At 47.2% G+C, this 20,477-nt stretch overlaps 1 protein-coding gene and 1 long non-coding RNA gene across 3 annotated transcripts in view; one reads left to right on the top strand and one right to left on the bottom strand.

The window, feature by feature from the left end:
- LOC126522754 (uncharacterized) overlaps positions 1-20,477 on the bottom strand; it is a 690,505-nt gene that overhangs the window by 624,679 nt on the left and 45,349 nt on the right. The gene's annotated exons all lie outside the window — the stretch shown is intronic.
- LOC129382501 (uncharacterized) overlaps positions 4,384-20,477 on the top strand; it is a 51,461-nt gene continuing 35,367 nt past the window's right edge. For both annotated transcript variants that reach the window (XR_008610594.1, XR_008610595.1), the window contains exon 1: positions 4,384-5,915. This is a non-coding gene — a long non-coding RNA (uncharacterized lncRNA). The remainder of the gene's footprint in view (positions 5,916-20,477) is intronic.

Here is a 20,477-nt window from a genome sequence, read left to right as displayed (position 1 = left end):
AGTAAGGATCACACAGCGACACGCAGCCAGAGAGCCCCGCGTGTACACTCGGCTACACAACCGCCTCGCGCAAAGCCCCCACGGCGGTGCTTCTCCGGTGAGCCACTAACGTGGGAAAGGCCGCGCGCTGCGTTGTGTTCCGTGGGGGCTGGCAGGTCTGTTAGCGTCCCGCCCGTACGTCTCGAAAGAACGGAGCGGAAACGGCACGAAGGACGCGGTCTTCACGAAACTGTGTAGAGCACGGCACCGCGGTGGTAGCAATGAAAAGGGAAAAAGCAAAGTTCGTGTGTGCGTGGCCGTCAGGAAGAAATGCCCACGGCTGCGCAAAAAACAGCAGGGCGGGAGGAAAACACACAAGTGCCCGGATTGCAAGTGCGAATCAGTATTCCAAGGCGGAATGCTTGTAGCACAAGTGTGCGAAACACGTGACGGTGACGGGACGAGGCAAGAGAAAACAACGTGGTATTCTGTACTACCAACGCCGACGGCGCCAGCGACGCGGTGTGGACGTGAGCGGAGTTGTGCGCAAGAGAACAAAAAGAAAAAAGAAGAAAGAAGAGCGCTAGTTGCGCGTCATCGAGTCACAGAAAATGTCCATGTCAAAAACATGGGCACAACGCGATACAAGAAGCCCGCTTCACTGCAAAGTATAACTAATGGGTCTGAGACAGAATTTCACTTGCACTACGGACGTTGCACAAATATATTCAAAATATTAAAATCGTCATGTCTATCTTCTATTTATCTCCTCAATTAATATAGGCATCCAATGTGGTCCGAAAGATGCTTGTGAGATGGAAATGTTAGGAAAAAAACTCCATAAGTTCGCTCGTCAGCGTTTCGGTGACAGGACTCACCGCCGCAGAGGCCGCAGAGCCGCCGCAGAGCCGGAAATCAAAGCCCAGAGCATGTGCTCAATAAACAACAGGACACCGTATCTGTTGAATAACAGCGACTGATAATTCCTCTGACTGCAAGGAAGGAAGGAAGGAAAAAGTGGAGAAGGAAAGGCAGGGAGGTTAACAAGTTTAGCTCAACCGGTTTGCTACCCTACACATGGGAGCGGGATGGGGGGATGAAAAGTGGGGAGGAGAGAGAGAGCACATAGCACAGCACACACATCGTCAGTTACAGTCCGTCACTCTTGCGTGGTACGGGACATCACTGTCACAGCCACTTGTCCAAGCCCGTCTCTTACAAAAACCGAAGTTGTCCCTTCGTCGCCTTCAGCTGCGATGTATCTCACTGCAAGCCTGCCAAATGAATCCGCTAGGCCACTAGCTAGAAAATTCACGAGGCATATATAGAGTTCAGCGCCCAGCATGTCTTCAGCCAAGCGCGCCTGCTTTTCAAGGCAATGTGACTCAAAATGCAAGCTGCTGAGACTCGCAGGGACAACCAGCGTTGTTGGCGTTTCTACACAGCGCCTGCGACAGCGTCATGCGCTCGAGTCAGTCACCTAGTGTACGCCCACCTGTCGCGTAACAGCGCGTATCTCCATTTGGGGGGGATACCAGAAGCAGTTCAACTGCAATGTTTGCTAACGACTCATTCACAATTGTCCCGGTTTATTGGCCTGCGCGCCGAGCCGCCATCTTTCGCTTTCATTTTCTTCCGCGCCCAGCAGGGGTTTGTTCTCGCACAGAAAGACACGGGGCATCGCTCATATATCCCACGCGAGAAAAGGTCACGTGGACCTTCTTCGGCAGGCACGGGCCTTGCGACGTGCATCGCGGCTGTGCAGGAAAGTAAAACAGCGCGTTAACCCCGTTTCGAGGGGGCGAACCGTGCAATGAACCCTGAGCGTAGGATAGATAACAGTTGAACGCTCCTGTGCGAACGCCTCCTTACTCTAGTAAGAGAACTGGCAGAATCCGATGCACTGCTGCGAACAGGGAAGGCACGTGGCGTCTGGTCCTTTCTTTGTTTTTCTTATTCTATATTGCATATCGCGTGTTGCGGCACTGTTACCGAACGACAAAGCGGGTACTATACGGAGTGCCGTTACGATCAGATCGGCAACGCACGCTAATCTACATGCAGGCGCGTCGCGTGAATACGTGCAGAGTGCGCAACATTTGTTTTTTTTCCTCCTCGTTGATATTTGCGGCTGTATACGAAACTACGGAGACCTGCGCTTCCAGGCTGACACGTACGCATCTCAGAAGAAGGAATGCTTCTTTCGCCAGCTAATCTCTACTGTGGATGACCGATAACGCTGCGAGCTTCGCTTTCGTCGTCGGGTGCTCAATGTTACGAGTGCATTGTTCCAAGAGGCGATAGCGGGCCAGGCGCCGTCAGGTCGTTCACACCAGAATCTCTGACTGCGGTCAAGCGCTGCATGCGAGCGAATTCGAGAGGTTTGTGCACGGCCTATACATCGCTCTACATCACACGCTCAGCTAACGTATTTGCGCAAACCTGAAACGTGACAATTCACGGAAGCTCGCGCCGTGTATTTGTAAACTCCGCATTCATGATATGGAGCTCCGCAAGGTGTTCGTATAACCAGACTCGCTGTGCCTATATACTGAACGATAACCACCGCGACAACCAATTACTATATAGCACGAATTGTCGCGTGACAATTTCGCAATGCAAACGAAACCAGTGCGCGAAAATCATTTTTTTTTCTGCTGACGAATTTGGGCTTCATAACTTTTCTTTCTTTCCCTTGGACACGTAGAAAGTGTGGTGGTACGCTATTTTTTTTTTTTTTTGTCTCGTTGAAATCTTGTTTATTGCTGCCCCCGCGAATTCTATAGATTAGTGTTCAGTTTCCTGTTATCTGAAAGCTACTGCTTACTGGAACACTTTTGTTTCTGCGGACTGTACCACGGAAATTCTGGAATCACATAAACCCCAAGAAATGTGACAGTAACCCAACTTGTCACGATGATAACTTGATTTGCGCAAGCTCTTTCGACAGATACTTCCAGTCTGTCTTTATTTCAGATAACGGTAAGGACCCACTCATAGACCCTTGTTTCCGTCAGCCTATAGAACCTCTTTCGGTTAACGCGCAGGCAGTAGCGAACCTTTTGCACAATTTGAACACCAAACAGGGAACGACGGGACCCGATAACATACAAAATAGTTTCTTGCGGTAATATGCGGTATGGATATCTAAATACATCTGCATAATATTTAAGAAGTCATTAAAATGCTGCTCTGTCCCCCGCGAGCGGAATACTGCTAAAATCGTCCCTGTACATAAATCCGGAAGTCCGACGTCTCAAATTATAGGCCCATCTCCCTAACTTGTACAGAAAAATTGTTTGTAGAGCATATATTGTTGAAACACATTAACATATACCTTGAAAAACATTGCATAATATCCCCATATCAGCATGACTTTCGAAGATGGCACTCTACAGTAACGCAATTAGTACAGTTAGTGCACGACATATCGCTAACCATTGATAACCAGAACCAAACCGACTTGATTCTGTTAGATTTTTTCCAAGGCGTTCGACCGCGTGTCCCACAAAAAATTGACCTGAAAGCTTCTTTCTGACTTAGGTGACAGTCCTATTGTTCACTGGATTCAACACTCTCTATCTGATCTATTATAGTTCCTACAAATTCACGACGCATCGTCTTCATTGGAACCCGTCACATCAGGTGTTCCCCATGACAGCATCTTGGCGCCTGTGCTATTCTTTCTATATGTTAATGACTTGCCGTCCATATGCAATGTGAAATTTCGACTATATGCAGATGATTGCATTTCTGTATCGCGATGTTGACTCACCAGCTGACCAGGAGACACTTAATGAAGCATTACAGTCCGTTCATAAATGGTGCGAAGATTGAAAAATGATTATTAATATCCTGGAAGATGACGTGCTCACAATAACTCGGACAAAACGAAAGAACTGATTACTACTATGTAATTATTACCACCGTGATTCCAAGGGTTGGCAAGCGCAAGTATTTAGGTACAACACTTCCGCACGATCTCAGGTTTGAAACTCACGTAGGCGACATCACGCCATGCGCATTGAAAAAGCTTATGTTTTTTTTTTTCTTAGACGTCGACTCTGTTCTGCGCCACCTAAAACGAAACTACTAGCCTATACTACACTGATTTAGCCAATCCTAGAATATGCCATAATTGCTTGGTTTCCTCACATTAAGAAACTTTTATCACAACTTGAAGTTGTTCAACGCAAGGCAGTCAGGTTCGTATTCAACAAATACACACGAACTGATTCGCCAACAGAAATGATAAATAAAGCCGGTTTACTAACTATTGAAAGCAGAGGAAGCTATCAAGACTAAAGATTTTGTTCCAATGTCTGAAATCCGACATAAAAATTAATACATCTAAGTTCACTTCGTTAACCACAACCAGACCAAATCGACATAAGCATTCCCGAACGCTGTACGAATTTTCAGCCAACTCAAACTGCTTTAAGTATTCATATTTACTCCCTGTAATTATAGAATGGAATAAATTAGACAAAGAATCATTAACACTGAGTCGTTAAACAGTTCTGTATCCTTATTAGAAAAAGCACTGCTTGCATATCAGTTACAATAACTAGTGTTACCTTCTTTTTCTCCTTTTAGCATGTTATCTTTGTTGCCCGGCCTGTAATACATAATGCCTACGCTCGCTTTATTTACGACGATTTTATTTATTCTGAGTTCTCTTTCTACTTATTTCTTAGTTTCTTCCAGCGTACATATGTACTATTTATGATTGCATCTGTACTGCATTGTTATGCTGCTCTAGTTCGACGCTATAATGTAATATATGTACCATCGACACACTTAGGATAACTAAATCTTGTTAACTGATATTACAGTGCTTATGTTTCAAAGTCTCCGCACTGCGTTGTGTTACACTTGACCATAGTGTATTGTAAGTTTGCCTGTTTTCATTCGCGACTTGGCGCTGCACTTGATTCCGTGTGCCGCCTGCTACGATCTCGCAAGAGATTGGCAGTATTGCAAATAAATAAAATATTACTGCTGAACGAGTTCCCTCTTTTAGCACAAGATATCGTTCGAGGTGACATTTACACGTGGTGTGAAACGCGATTTCTTTCTTATTTTCTTCCCTTCTTTACTTCCAGTTTTTTTTTCTTCGTTTTTGTCGTGTTTGACTGGGTGTGTGTGTGTGTGTACGCTCCACTGCTCACTGTACATCGGGGTGGCCGTACGCGCCTGCCGGCCCAGTGGCAACTGTCCACGCCACGCGTACACAACCCACTCCACGCGTTCCCGCGAGCCATTAATGCCGCACCACTTTTCCTTTCGCCTCGTTTACGCCTTCCGAGAGAGCGTCAGAGCCGACGGGACACACGCAGTGTCGTCGCCGCTACAGCCGTGCTGCAGCTCGGGCGTGACCGGGCGAAGCAGCGAAAAGGCCCTACTCTTGTAACAGCAACTCACGCCGGCGCCAGCGGCTGCTGCTGCTGCTGCTGCATTGTCTTTAAGCGCTGAGAGCCTCGTTCTTCTTCCCGCTTCGGTTATTTTTTGTTTTTCCTTCCTAGATTCGCTTTCGACGACGGTGCTATAGTATACAGTCGTTGCCCGTCGCCGAGCGGAGCTTCCCAGCAGGACAATGCGACGCGACACCGCTGATTTTTTTGATCTTGTGCGCGCTGTTCTTTCGAGCGACGAAAGTGGCACAGCCCGCTCGGTGTTGCCGGAGGTGAGAGAAGAAGGAAACAGAGGAAGACTCGGAGGACGAAGTACAGTTGACAATGTGTTTTTTTTTTCTTCCTTGCTGATGTATCGATGTCAGGCGTACGGAGCAAACGACGCGCACGAGTCCACGTCTTATCTGCGCGCACTTTCCCTTTCTTCCATTCTTTGGGCGTGCGACCCATTTTCTATTTGGATCCTTCTACACGGATTCTTCTGGATGGCGGAAACAAAGTAGCAGCCTTTATCGATAACAGGTGAGTGAGGTCTTGCATTCGTAAGCATGCAAGACTGGAGTAAGGACGTCCATCACTCAAGCGAATGGGGAAAGAGACTCGCAGCACAAGAGCTTGTGGCCCCCTGCCTTTCGGGAATAGCGTATTTCGGCGCTCACCGCACTAAAAAAAATCAATCTAAGCCAGCATTTTGGAGGTGTCAGTTGATCATTCAGAGAGAAATGAAAAGGGAATTTTCAGCTGGAGCACTGGTAGCTTTGCCTGGCCGCGCTAGCGAGGACAATTGGCAACGAGCTACCCGAACGGCACATTTAAAGCCCAGTAGTAGTACACGTCGTATGCATCCGAATTCACAAAGCTTTTTCTTTTTAAGAGCTGTATCTCATTGACCCGCAGCCTTCGATAATAATATGCCCAGCCTCACGACTGGTTGGCACGCTGCTCTTATGAACAGCGTTAGCGTTTAGTGAACTATATGTGGGTGCTGCCGGGCGCTAAGGCAGACAGGGACGCAATCGAAATCGGACACAATCGATGCCACTTGTTAGCGCAACCTCGAACCGGAGCAACATACTTGTAAACAAGCCCGTCGTGGTGCTAGCAATAAGCTCTGTTGTCTTTCGTCTAATCAAACGCCAAAACTTGCATGAATCTAGAGCTGCTGTCGTACAACACCCATATACATATCCAACGGGACGGTCAGGGAGACTTCTGGCGCCATCCATCTAAGAATGAAATAATTCGTGGAGTTTTTTTTTTCGTTTTTTTTTTTCTGTTGATAAGGGCACGTATTTACATGTCCTGGAACGTACTGTTTATAAAAGAACACACGTAAGCCAATTGTGTTGACAGACATACAGTCCCTGAGTCAAAGTCGTTCTAACACACTGGCCCAGACGGGTTTCGGAACTGAAGTCCTTAAGGGCTTTGCTGTAGTTTTTAAGGGCTTGTGAATTGTGCGACCGCCTTTGATTGTTGTATAGCGCGTAGCATCGCGTTACTGTGTAAATTTTTCTAGTTTTTCTTTCTTCTTTCTCCTGTTATTCCCTTTACCCCTTTCTCCAGCACAGGGTAGCCAGCCGGTACTTACACTGGCTAACCTCCCTGTCTTTCCTCCCCTTTTGTCTCTCTCTCTCTCTCTCTATCTCTCTCTCTCTCTCTCTCTCTCTCTCTCTCTCTTTCTCTTTAGTCAAAGTGACCGGCCGATGGCAAACTTCACTTACGAATACAGAAATTGTAAATTTTGCCCTACGAACACAATACATCAACAATATTAAACCGCGGAGACATTAGACATCCCGGCCGCATATATAAATAAACAAAATTAACATCTGTACATAATGTGATTATAACTACCGTTGACAGCGGGTAGTTGTTTAAATGTTAGCTCAAAGCTAAGAATGAACGAAACCACCTGAGCGAAAGCTTATCCTTAAGTGGCGAACTTACCGCCTTGTCTTACTAAAATTCCACGTTCTTTCTTCCCCCGTTAATTTTAGCTGAATTGAAAAACGCTGTAAAAAAATGTCGCACCGTAAACGAGGTCGCGAATATCCCGCAAGCTGAAGCAAATACGTGACCGTACTCATTCTTTAATCTCCCCAATTTAGAGGGACGTGAATTATTTTGCCCGCCGATTAAACTTCCCGTGGTTATTTCACATTTCTTTTTCTTTATTTTTTCCTTTTTTCTTCCTCGTCTAGAAGCCAGGTACTTCGAAAGTTCCTGTTGATGATTAACAACTTGTCCTTAACAACCTGTCCTTGAGACCGAACCTCAGTCATTTCCTCTCGTAATCATTTAGCCTCACGATTCATTACCTTCTCTTTTTTTCTCTCCTTTCGCTAGCACGTGTATACGTCTATGTGCGCCACGCTCCATCATCTTATTTCTTCATTTCTTTCTTTTTATGCTTTACGCGCAAGTTCATTTTTCTCAGCACTGCCAGCCTACTCACCCCGTTTCGCAAATACGACGCGATTCCTCGCGGATTACGAGGAAAAAAACACGCACGCTCAGCGGCGAGATATGCTCGCTCACGCGTTAGCGCCCCCGAGACGTTAATTGAAGCAAAGCAATCACGCTCCACTAGCCGTGGCGTGCTGCAGGCCCGAAACTCCCAGTGTTACGGAATGGTCGGCGTCCGGCCCGATGTTTTGCGGTAATACGTGCTGTATATACGACTCACGACGTTGGCGAACGAAGACCGCGTGTTGCAAGCTTCGGCAGCCGCGTGCGTAACACAGATACGTATATGCGCGCACGTACGCATGCGCAGATACATACACGCACATGAGCAAGTAGCGGTACAGGGATATTTCCAATGAGCCTGTTACGCTGTGCGGCTTCAGAAACGCGGTTAGCGCGAGGAATGCGCGTCTGTTCTTTTCTTTTTTTTTTCGTCGTTTTTTTGTGTGTTTGTGTTCTTCTTCTTCTCGTTAGAACGGAGGAAACAGGTTTCCTTCGTGGTCGCAAGGTTTCTTTCCGTCCTTTGAGCATACCGCATGGCAAAAAAGATACGCAGAAGCTTAAGCGCTTATATAAATAGGCTTGGCTCGGACAGCATGAAGCGGCGGCTGAAATACATGCATATGCGCGCGGATCACAACAGACCGAGCGTAGCGATGAATATTAGGAGGAGAATATTCTTTACGTAAGCAACATGGATGCGGTGGGCCTTGTTTATATATGGACATTCATTACAGCGTGCTTGCGCCCATAGGGTATACAGTCTGAGGCAGCCGGGTGCTGAGATGCCGGCGTTGACGGCTGCGTAATGTGGTGAACATCGCGAGTTCTCTAGCATACTAAGGCGCGCACGTAATGGGGCATAGCTTCTACGAAGGTAAACTTCGACGCAGTGCCTAAGTGATAACCTCAAAGCCTGCGGGCATATCAGCGCCTGCAGTCTGCGCTAAATGTTTATTGTACGACTATGCAGCGTTAGCTTCGACTCTGAATTACGATTTTCCTTTAGAGAATTATGTGTCAGGAGGTCGACACCAATCTTGCTTTCTTTTTTTTTTATTGTGTGTATAGAATCTTAACTGTTTAGGTTTTCCTCGGTTCTGTCAGTTTCATTAATGCAGCAGCCTGGAAGTAGCTCGTAAAGAACAGATCCTCCCCCCTAGAAAAATAATGAGAGCAGCAACAAAAATTTGGGTTTTACATTCCGAAACCTCGATTCCATCATGAGGTACGCCGTAGTGGGGCATTCCGGATTAATTTTGACCACCTTGGTTTCTCTAACGTGGTCCCCAGTGTGCACGAGCATTTTTGCATTACACGAGCTGTTTGCGACCGGGCATATGCCACTTTTGTACGGAAACTTGGGTCAATGAGTACGTGGCACTGGGTATCTTCCACACTTCATTGAACCTCTAGCTGCCAACTTGGCTCACTAGGTATCTCCCGCTTTTCAACGACAGTAAACAAAAATATCCTTTACTATTTCCCTGGTGCTGGGCGGTGCCCACGGCATATATATTGAGAATTTTGTCTGAATACACATTCGCAGGGGCGCCACGCGTGGAATTCGTGGCGGCACCGCTAGATGGCGCAGCTTGTTCAGTGGGAAGCGCGAGAGGGGAACCCGGTTGCACACACATCACTCATGACGCGTTTAGGTGGTGCTTCAATGCTAATCGCATCAACGTCAAAATTCCCATTGAGATGAGTTCTGCCGTAATTTTCCCTTCTTATATTTCCCTTAGCAATGTAGTACACTTCATATAGAGTTTACGTAATGGCGCTAGAAAAAATATGTCAAAGCAGTTGCTTTTGAAGCCCGAAGCAGCAATCGAGATCCCTCAGCAGCGTTGCTATACGCTCAGCATACTGCAATGACGTAGGGGGGCACGTGACTTAACGGTGCATAGAAACGTATAGCGTTAAAGCGACGATGGCACAGAAAGAAGGGCGTAAACAGTAATCTTAAACATCGGTGTAGGAATTGCATTGTGTTTCCATTGACTTTATGTAGCTTTCAATAGAATTATCGCTGAGATAAAATTGAATGCCGAACATCATTTTTGCAAGGGCACACCTTTTGCGTCGTCTTTCTGTGTCCTTCCTTTCTGTCGGTCTATATTTTTGTGCCCGTGTCGTTTAAGCGCTATGTTTCCAGCGTCATACTAACCCGCCCAAAAGGCTGTTCTTAGGGACAACATCGGTCGCTTGATCTTTCTTTATTTTGTTCGACTGACATCAGATGCATAGCTTCCGTTCCTACCCGCCGTGGTTGCTCAGTGGCTATGGTGTTGGGCTGCGGAGCACGAGGTCGCGGGATTGAATCCCGGCCAAGGCGGCCGCATTTCGATGGGAGCGAAAAAACCCGTCTACTTAGATTTTATGTGCACGTTAAAGAACCCCCGGTGGTAGAAATTTGCGTAGTCCTCCACTACGACGTGCCTTATAATCAGAAAGTGCTTTTGGCACGTAAAACCCCATAAGTTCTTTTAGCTTCCGTTCCTGCAACTAAAATATCGTTAAGCAAAGCACATAACTTTCGTGCCAAATAAAATTGGTTGGCCGGAACTGGCAGGGGAGCGAAATCAAGACCTGCCAAGTAAAACCCGCCCACGGACTTGGTCGTTGTGCACTTGGTGGAACGCAGAACGGCAATATCCAGGAAAACCAGGTGAAGCCCAACACGCAACAGCGGTCGCCGGTATGCTATATATGCGTGCGTTCCGTGCCAGAGCCCTGTTTCCGAAGCAGCCGGGTCATGATATTTCCGCCGTTCACTTCCTCAAGTGGCAACCGGAACCAACTTCCGAAGCAAGCGGAACTAAGCAATGTGCTACGCGCGACGTTTGTGGAAGCCTGTCATAGGCAAAGTTCCACCGAGAAAGAATGAGTCGACGCACAAATGCATAGGATTTCTCGCAGCTCTTGAATAATAATAATAATAATAATAATAATAATAATAATAATAATAATAATAATAATAATAACCGCAGACGTCATGTATAGGAAACCTAAAGTGGTGGTATTAGTGTATTCTTATAACCGTTCTTTCATTCTCTCCATTTTTCTTCGTGATCCATAAGCTTGTTTAGACAGTATTGTTATTTCATTCTTCCATTTCTTTTTCATCTTGTATTCTTTTCTTTTTTTTTTTGTAAGGAATGGGGCGACACCTCTTATTGGGTACAAAATACGGTGCAACGCAACAGCACTACATACCGTTTCTAACACCTCTGCAGCGGCAATGCTGTGCAAGCTAGGCAAAAAGTTCCGTCACGAAAATTTATCACTTCGCGCGTTCCGCGCAGGCTTCACTGAGCACCAAGGGAGTTTAATCGCACGCGCATGCACGTGAGGTAGTCACGACGGTCTGCAAATAAAAAACCCTAAAAGAAAACCAGCGAAAAGCAAAGCGATCCACAATAATGCATTAGCAGCGGTATACACCAGTTTGTTGGTTTCTAAGGGTGAAAGCTTATCGTAGAATACTACAGCAGCTACCATATAGGGTTCAGAAAATAAAGAAAGAACGAAAACAGACGTTTAAGGATTACCTTGTTCCCAACAATTATAATAATTAACATTGTCTGCACTTACTTCATTTAACACCCCGTGCTCTTTACTTCCCCGTCAAGAGAGAGAGAGAGACAGAGGAAAGGGGAACGGCAGGGAAATTAACCAGAGGGGAAGATCCGGTTTGCTACTCTACGCTGGAGAGAGAGGGGAGGGGGAGGTAAAGTGATGCAACACGCCCAGGGGCCTACGCCAGTCCTGGCCGGTAATTGCCGGGCGCGCACCGTTAAAGAAATGATATGCATACAAGATTGACGAACTACGACCCGATTACCGTGTAAGCTACGGAATCAACTGACATGTGATAGGATGACCAGTTCCCCGGTCGTAATCGTGTATTTCTATACAGTGAATAGGCAGTAAACTCCTCATATAAGGGCCACGCTAATCACTCGTAGAGCTGGCTTCGCCTGACAGACTATGTACACTTAAATTCTAAGTCGTTTATACCGGCACAAAACTGACTGCCTCACTAATTGCTACAACCTCCACCGATATCATTTTTTACACTCTGTAAAGAACTAAATAAATGTTCCAGTAAAACTCTTGCTTGGGCTAGTTGGTTCATGCTTGAATGAGTAAAGGCAAGGCGCAAAAGACAGGGACTGAAGGACAAAAACGACAGGACCGGCGCCGGTCCTGTCGTTTTTCTCCTTTTTCAGTCCTTGTCTTTTGCGTCTTGCCTTTACTCATTTTGTTCTGTTTATTGTTCTCTCTGTTTCTTTAATTTCTTTTTTCGTAGTATAGGAGTTGTCGAAAACGCCAGTACTGCGGAATCGAAGACGCACGCAATGCCTTCCTAGCCGTATTGGGATCCCTATACCGTAAGTTCCGCTGCCCTCGCACGGGCCCTCGAGGGAGGAGATGGAGGAGATAGCGGCGCGACCGCGCAGTCGTGTGTTCAACGCGTGTGGAACATCCCGGGCCACAAATGTCCGCGTCGCACACTCGACAGGGCACAGCTATAGGTCGCGGCAGTTGTACACACATTCAGGGACGCGGTCACGTTCGCTGCCTCCGGTGCAGCGCACGTGGTTGCCCACGTCCTGACCTCGACGCCATCGTTTATAAATACATAACCACTTCCGGCGCCGAACGACAAAAATGCACTTAAAGCTTTTTTTTATTATTATTTTTGTATAGGTATACGACCAGAGCGCTCTAGTACTGAGCACCCGATGGCAGGTACGCTGCACCTTGTACAGTGCGTGCGGATCATCTAGACGCATGTCTTCCCTCTCTCCCTTTCTCTCTCCTCTCTCTCTCTCACACTTCTCCATCCCCTCCCCGCATGCAGGGTAGCAAACGGGAGAAAGTTTATATATACTTGACCTTAGGAGAGCAGTTGGTTGGGCTAGTTGGTTGAAATGCATGCTGAAAAAGTTTGCACGGAGGCACGAGGACAATGCGGCCGTTTGGAATAAACTTCAGCCGTGAGTTAGCGCTCGTCCTTGTCTTTTCTCGGCATTGTCCTGGTGTATCCGCGCAAACTTTTTCAGCATGCATTTACTTGACCTACCGGCCTTTCCTTCCTTTCTGCCCTCCCCCTGTCTGCTTCAGCATGCATCGCACGAAATGTTGTTTCTTTCCGATTTCTTCGGTGGCGTCCGGCACGCCACATCGCAGCTACGTATGTAATCGTGCAATCCTGGCAATTCCAGAGGGCCACTTAGAAAGAGGCGCCTTAAGTGGTCCAAAAACTGCGTTAGCTGGTCTGGCCTGACAGCCGTAAGAAAATGACAACACCGACATCAGCGGAGCGTGTCCCCTAATTTCCGCTGTGCCGGCTCGTGTTTAATATCCGGTATTTTCTTCCTTTCGTTGCTGCATTGAATGTCGTTTTCATGACAACACGACAATATCAGCTTCTTGCATGGTGTATAAGGTGGAAAAGAACGTGCAAGCTACCACTGGAAAAATATTTAATAAAATCGAAGAATAAAGACAAAGGTTTAGTAATAGCTCATTATCGCCTTTTATTTCATTGAGTCAAACTTTGCCGGCGCATACATTGTTATGGCACCAAAATGCGTTTATTTTCTGTTCATTTTATATCCACAGAAATTACTTTCTTCAGCCAGCATAGTAGTTGACGCACAGGCGAAAGAAAGCTGCAACGGATAATTGATAAAGGAGAACCTCAAGGCCAAAACACACAGTTGCCAATCGATAGACCCGCATCCCTGCTTGCTGTCATATAGTAGTACTCGGACGCGCGCCAAAATAAACAGAGCGCGCCCACGACACCAACCGCGCAGACCGTGACCCTGTATGGGCTGGGAAGCTATTTCGAGACAAGCAATTCCAAATTCTCTCTTCCGATTTGTATTTGTTCCCTCGATAATTCGTTTGTTTGCTTGCTAGTGCCTCATCCACGGTCGGGTTCTGGCAGCTCCCAAACCCAGTAGGCAATATTCCACGCGATAGCGAACCGATAAGTGATGCGCATAAAACAGCATCGTGCCTCTTCCATCTAGCCCATGATCCGTACATCGGCGACCAGCCTCTCTCTCTCTCTCTCCGGCATCGCGGACACAGCAGTAAAGCCGAACGCGCGCCTCATAACGAGCTCGGCGAGCGCAGGGATACGACTTTCTCTTCGTCCTCCGGCTCGATGCGGCCTTTGTTCAAGCCGTGGGACAGCTGTGCGGGCCGCAGGAAAGTCTCTCCTCTCACTGGCCGCTGTTGCTCTCCATAATAAAGTCACTTAGCCACTTCCATCAATGTCTGATGGAAGTGGAGCGGAGCGGGTCAACCCTGCTCCGCCAGCTAAGAGCCACACTAAAGAGCTAAGGCAGAAAAAAGGAGAAAAGAAATATTAAATTGGTTGAGGCTGGTAAAACAGCTTCTTCGAACCACATTTTAAACAGTTTGACGGTAAAATCTTGCTTACTGTAGCAAATGCAACGAAAGCCAAAGCTGTCTCTCTGGAACTTCGCGCCTGTAAGGTCCGCGGCGGCACACGTCAGCGCGACGCCACAAATTTTGCAGCTCTCTCTTTTTTTTTTTTTTTTTAGCTCCATATGTTTCGGTTCAAGAAAAGTACCTGAATGTATAGTTCGATTCTGTGGTTCCTTTATAGATACAGTGTAGTCCTTTACTCGTAAACAATAAAACTACGCTGCAGTAGAGACGCTGTCACAGAAATCTACGACGTCGCGCTGAGCCGTTGAGAGAGCCTGAAGGAGTTGCCACCCGTCTTTTGTATGTGCGTTTTTACTGGTTCACCGAGCTTCCTTTCACGGCAAGTGTAGCGGCCGTTTCGCTATCGCAGAAGTGTAGTTTACTAGAATACAGCTCGCCTTTATATGCCTCTCTAGCGTCTCTGCAAAGCAAGTAGCGTGTTATACGCAATGCATGACCTGCTTTCAGTATTCCATCTTTCCGCCGATGGTGGCCCCAAACGAGTCGCGTGTTCGAAATGGCTGCGTGATATGCATCGCGTATATGGCAATTGCAGGTGTCGACGGAGGGGACGACGGGGGTTTCGCTGTGAGCTTACGCGGAAAGGTTCAGTAGCCGGTCCACAGCACAAAGCCGAATGATTTAGCAATTGTATCACGTACAGATTGGATTGATAAGACGACGTGCTGTATCGAACGCGCGTCGCGTAGAAAGGCACGTCTCCTCCATAGTGAAGGAATGCATGATTCCACTTTCGAGGACGCCATTGTTTGTATTCCGACCACTGACACCTCCTCACGAATAAGTAGAAGGCAGGTTTCCCTCTCTGTTCTTTTTTCTTTCTTTCTTAGAGAGAAATGATGCTAGACTGTCCAAAAAACGTCGGCGACCACAACGCGTAGGCCTGTTTTCGCATCTGAAATACGGGACGCGAAATAATTGCGCAAGAACCACCGATGATGATTGTCTATATAAGCGAATAACCCGAATGAAAAAAAAAAAAATATGCACGAACGGTCGAGCGAACGATAGAGAGAGAGAGGGCGAGAGAGTTAGAGAACGACTGTTTCCCTTGCCGAGTCCGACAACCGACCGTTGAACGACCATCGACCACCGACTAACCACGAAACCGTCCGAAAGAGCCAAAGAAATATATTAGTTTTAAAACTACTTTTAGAACCACGTCCACTGTGCACAGAAGACAGCGATACCCGCCGTGGTTGCTCAGTGGCTATGGTGTTGGGCTGCTGAGCACGGGGTCGCGGGATCGAATCCCGGCCACGGCGGCCGCATTTCGATGGGGGCGAAATGCGAAAACACCCGTGTACTTAGATTTATGTGCACGTTAAAGATCCCCAGGTGGTCCAAATTTCCGGAGTCCCCGACTACGGCGTGCCTCATAATCAGAAAGTGGTTTTGGCACGTAAAACCCCATAATTTAATTTTTAGAAGACAGCGATCTCGCGAAGTTTTTTTCTACGGCTAGATATTGTTTGCTCAGTGACAAAAGTGATCGAAAAAGGAAACGCATGTTTACAGTGACGGCTTAATCCGACGAATTCACGCTAATGTAGCTTTATTTTTTATTGTATATACTACCTGCAAAGTTGTTGCCGGACGAAATCTCCGCAGAACCAAACGTTTGAGAAACGGTAATTAGTCATTCGCCATTCACCTTTAACCGTATTCCTTCTGTGCAGCAGAGTCGAAACAAAGTGGGACTTTCTTTCTTCTGCTGGCCGCGAGGTGCTGCGCCTCTTTCTTGAGCTTCAGTGAATGAGTGATATGGTAGGGGGCTCATCTAATTGCATTTCTCTCAACTTTAATGGCACCTCGGCTAACACGTTGTGAAACCACACTACAATATGCCCATTAGAGCTTGACGACTTCTGTGAAAGGAAGGAAATCACATGTGATACTTAGGGAAAAAAATAAAGGGAGAGGGGGTAGGAGTCGGCAACCATTTGGCACAAATTGACACTAAACATTTTACCTGGCACCGAACCGCCAACTTTGTTCTGTTCCAAGTGCAAATACTTACTTATCTGCCTTTCTGTAAATAAATGTTTTTCTCCCTAACTCTGCAAATACAGGATAAAATTATGTTTGCATGTCAAACCTCCTTGTCTCCCTTTTCTTTCACAGAGGATAACGTATACAGCCAAACATCGCTTCAACGGCATCCAATTTTACAAACTTTCAGTTTAAGCAAGCGACTAGGATAACTTAACACATATTCGGAGAGCCTAATGCTTCGAAAACTTCGAAGTAACGAAGTAAACGTCTCGTGCGAGAGAAATTGGGTATACCACATTTAAAGTCAGGCGAGGCTCGGCATTGGCCTTTGGCACTCTAGTGAAACCACACCAGACACGCTCAAAGAGCACACTGTATACGATAAGTCCATACAAAGGCGACTTCATCTTTTCTTGCTCTTGGAGAAACATAACGTTATTCGCATGAGTGCTCTAGCCGTGTTTTATTTAATGAAATTCTCGATTTAACGAAATAATTCTGGGGTCCATTCGAGGTAATGATCCAATACTGTGCACTCTACGACAATAAAGTTGTCTACCTACCAAATGCTATGAGTCATCAAATATTTGCCCTATGTGTACGCAGTCCCTAGTGATGGAACATCGTTGTTGGCTAGCTGTGAAGCTTCTATGTATGCACTTCACACGTCGTAAAATATTGATGACAATAATAGTCATGAGCGTTCGCGAGCTTCATAGTTGAGCGCTACGCGCGTCTTTTATTCGATACACGTGATTTACGAAGCAGGAGCCGGGTCATCGATATGGGATCAAAGGCTGTCCGCGGGAACTAAATGTCTGCGTCACGCAACAGGCTTAATTCAGGAACATTTTAAAGCGAAGCTTATCTTTTCTTTTTTCGCCTAAGCACCATTGCGTGCTTCTTTCGGTTTAGTGTGTGTGCACACGTGTGTCTGTGTCTGTGCCTGTACGCGCGTGTGCGTGTGCTTGTTACTGTCAAACATGCACTCTGTAAATGACACGAGCACTTAACAAAATGCGGCCCACAAGCGACGTGCATTTGGGCAATCAGCCCCGAACGCAGGTTTCGAGTGGTTAGGACTATCTCTCTCGCGACATAAGAGGCAGACGGCAAGCAACGAAAAAAAATTGCGACGCTCGCTCCCACGGTCGAAAAGCAGGCGTCGCTAAGCCAAGAATGCGTCAGCGCGCTCCAAAATGTTGATCTTTTGTTCTGCCCAGGTCACCAGGAAACTCTCCAAAAGAAAACCTCTCGCTCGGTTCCGGGAAAGTTCAATTTGGGCAATCTGCGTCTCCGACCGGTCGCTGGCGATAAGGTGGTCGCTGTGACTCGGCCCACAGCGCCGCCGCAGCGGGGAGCCTTGTTTCGTGCGTCCGGCAACGAGCGGACAAGTCAAGCAGCGACGCCTCTCGGACGCGACTCGCGACAAGCGCTCGCTACAGTTTGTGTGTTACCATAGGAGAGAGAGAGAGAGAGAGAGAGAGAGAGAGAGAGAGAGGCGGTCTTTAATGGAAAGCTGGAAAGGTTTGCCATGGCTGATGGCCTGGCTTGCTGCGCCAGGTTTTTGGTGAGAAATATGACATATGTGCACAGCGATCACACAAACACAAAGACGGCGCATGCCCACACACCAACGTGCACACGCTTTCAAACTGTTCATAAAGTCTAATTAGGTCCTGTAGTTCTTCAAGAATATCACAAGTGTTTTCATTGGTCGTAGTGTACAAGCAGTGTGTGTTTCTCCGTGGGCCAAGGACGTCCCACAGTTTCAAACTTGAGTCGAAGTGCAAGTGTCGCGCGGCCTATTACAGATATCTGTCCGATGAATAACGACTGCAATCACAAAAACATAGACTCGCAAGCTAAGTGTAACGGTATATATCTAGGCATGCAGTGCCATTCTTCATGTGTAAATTCATCTTTAAATGTGTCCCTCAGACAATATTTTTGCCGCAAACCAGATGGCAGGAACAAAAGCAGGTATATGGCTATATGCAAGTTTCTGGAATAGAGTCATTCTGGAATAGAGTCTGGAACGTCATTGTTCACGGGCACACAAGGCTCTGAAGGTGCTATCGCATCTTGTAAGTTTAGCGGGCCTGCGTGATCGCCTCCGTCTACGTGGCACTTCCATGTGCGCAGTATACCCCTTCAAGTAGTCAGGATAGCCAAACGTTCGCTGTTCCGGTTACCCTACCTACCTTCCGTTACTTACATTCACATCATCAGCATCGTCGTCCCGATCCTTATCAGCTCATCATAACCTCGCCATCGTCGTCATCGTCGTAACAAGCTTCCGCAATCATATGAGGTATCACATTTCAATCCCAAAATATAATGTCATTCTATAGGAAAAGTTAGGTGAAGTAAGTGATGTTCGGGAGGCCCTTTCTCCAGCGTAGACAGCTACTGAGAGAGCCGGCTCTTATACAGCGTTAACGAGAGGAGACTTACGTAAACTGGGATAAATGCAGTTGGTTTATTGCACGATGCGCATTCGGCACGTTCCGGCATCACCCCCCCCCCCCCCCCGGGCCTCTCCAAAGTTCTGTATAAAAACCACCGGTGCGCAGTGTCTTTGCAGTTCGTTCACGGCTGTTTCGAGAAGGAGTCATTGTTTCCCCGTCAGGGCACGGTATAAAGGAACGCCTCAAGACCTCGTGACGTAGCACCACTGTAGTCGCCGAGCCATGACGCTCGACAGTGTCGTAGTCGGTGGCACACACTCGCAGTCATAAATCGGGGCCCCGCCACTATTTGAGTAAACGACAGCTGCAGTATATATGTCCATGTCCACCGCAGTGGTTCGCGACCGCCGCACGGATGTACGAGGCGCTGACGGAGACGTTTCGGCCAACACTGCCACGGGAGTCCTATAGGACGCGCTTCCAGGAACACCACGTTTAAGCAGGCTGTGGATCGTGCCGACCACGACACATTCCTCCCGCAGCTTGGTTTTGTTTATAGGAGTCGCCAGCATCGACGTCTGTGCCGCTGTACCAGCGTTTTGTCACAGGCATCGCATCGCTCTGTCCGACAGAATGCGTCGGTATTAAAAAAGAGGACAGTCGAACAACATCCCAGGGTAAGTAAAGAACGCAGTACAGAACAACTCGTTTGATAAACAACATCACAGAACGAAATTGGTGAGCTTGCTCTACTACGGTACATCTTCCGCGCCTAGATTTGTAGATGCTAGGCGCGGAATTTTTGCTTCGCGTGTCTGCTAGGGCCCCGTTGCGTACGCTGGAAAAACCTTTAGCCCCTTCTGATTGTTCTGCTGCGTTGACTCACGCTCAATGACAGTCTGCCATGCAGCACAGGCTAGGTCATAGGTTCGATTCGCGAGCGGCAGCGCACGCGTACCCACTGAGATGGAAGGCGTCAGTGCACTGGGCGCACTGAGCTGGACGTGGTTAAATTTACTGGAAGGAAATCGCACCACACCTTGCGCCGTTTTGTGAGCTTACAACCACGCAATTTTCTATACAAATTCCCGAAGGGAACTTGTGCTTCTATTGTCATACGCTATACCCTGAAAATTACTTGCAGTAGAAGTATTTATACATACTACGTGTCTGTAGCTTCACGCATTCTTGTGGCGTTATATATAACGCTATGTCTTTAAAAATTTCGCGCGAATCATATTTTTCTAGACGCACCGAAGGCAATAAGACACTGAGCCCACTTGCAATCATCGCTGATTGTCGAGTACCTAGCGCAACATTTTGTTCCGAATGACCGTTTTGCAATGTCACAAACGCGTTTGAAGCTAAAAGGACGAAGTTTAGGCAATTCCCATGTACTACCCTTCATTATCATGTTGGCCTAGCCGTCATATATTCGCAGCTCGCGTATAAACCACCACCAGAGTTCCCTGTATAACAATTATTGTAGGAAAGGCTGGTTCGAACCGCCAGAGTGTAAATTTACTTAAGGGGTAGTTTCGCAGCCATATAGAGAAAAAGAAAAAAAAAAACAAAAGCGACGAGAGAAGGACAACGACGGAAACGGTCAGAAATTAGAAGTATTGTTCAAGTCGTTTCCTGCAAGGAGGTCAGAACTGCGGGAAGGAGTTGCCCTGAACATATATACTCTTCCGTGAATCGAGTCACAAAT

The sequence above is a fragment of the Dermacentor andersoni genome, chromosome 6, assembly GCF_023375885.2.
Source record: "Dermacentor andersoni chromosome 6, qqDerAnde1_hic_scaffold, whole genome shotgun sequence".
NCBI classification, from domain to species: Eukaryota; Metazoa; Arthropoda; class Arachnida; order Ixodida; family Ixodidae; genus Dermacentor; species Dermacentor andersoni.
This window is presented reverse-complemented; position numbering and strand designations above follow the sequence as displayed.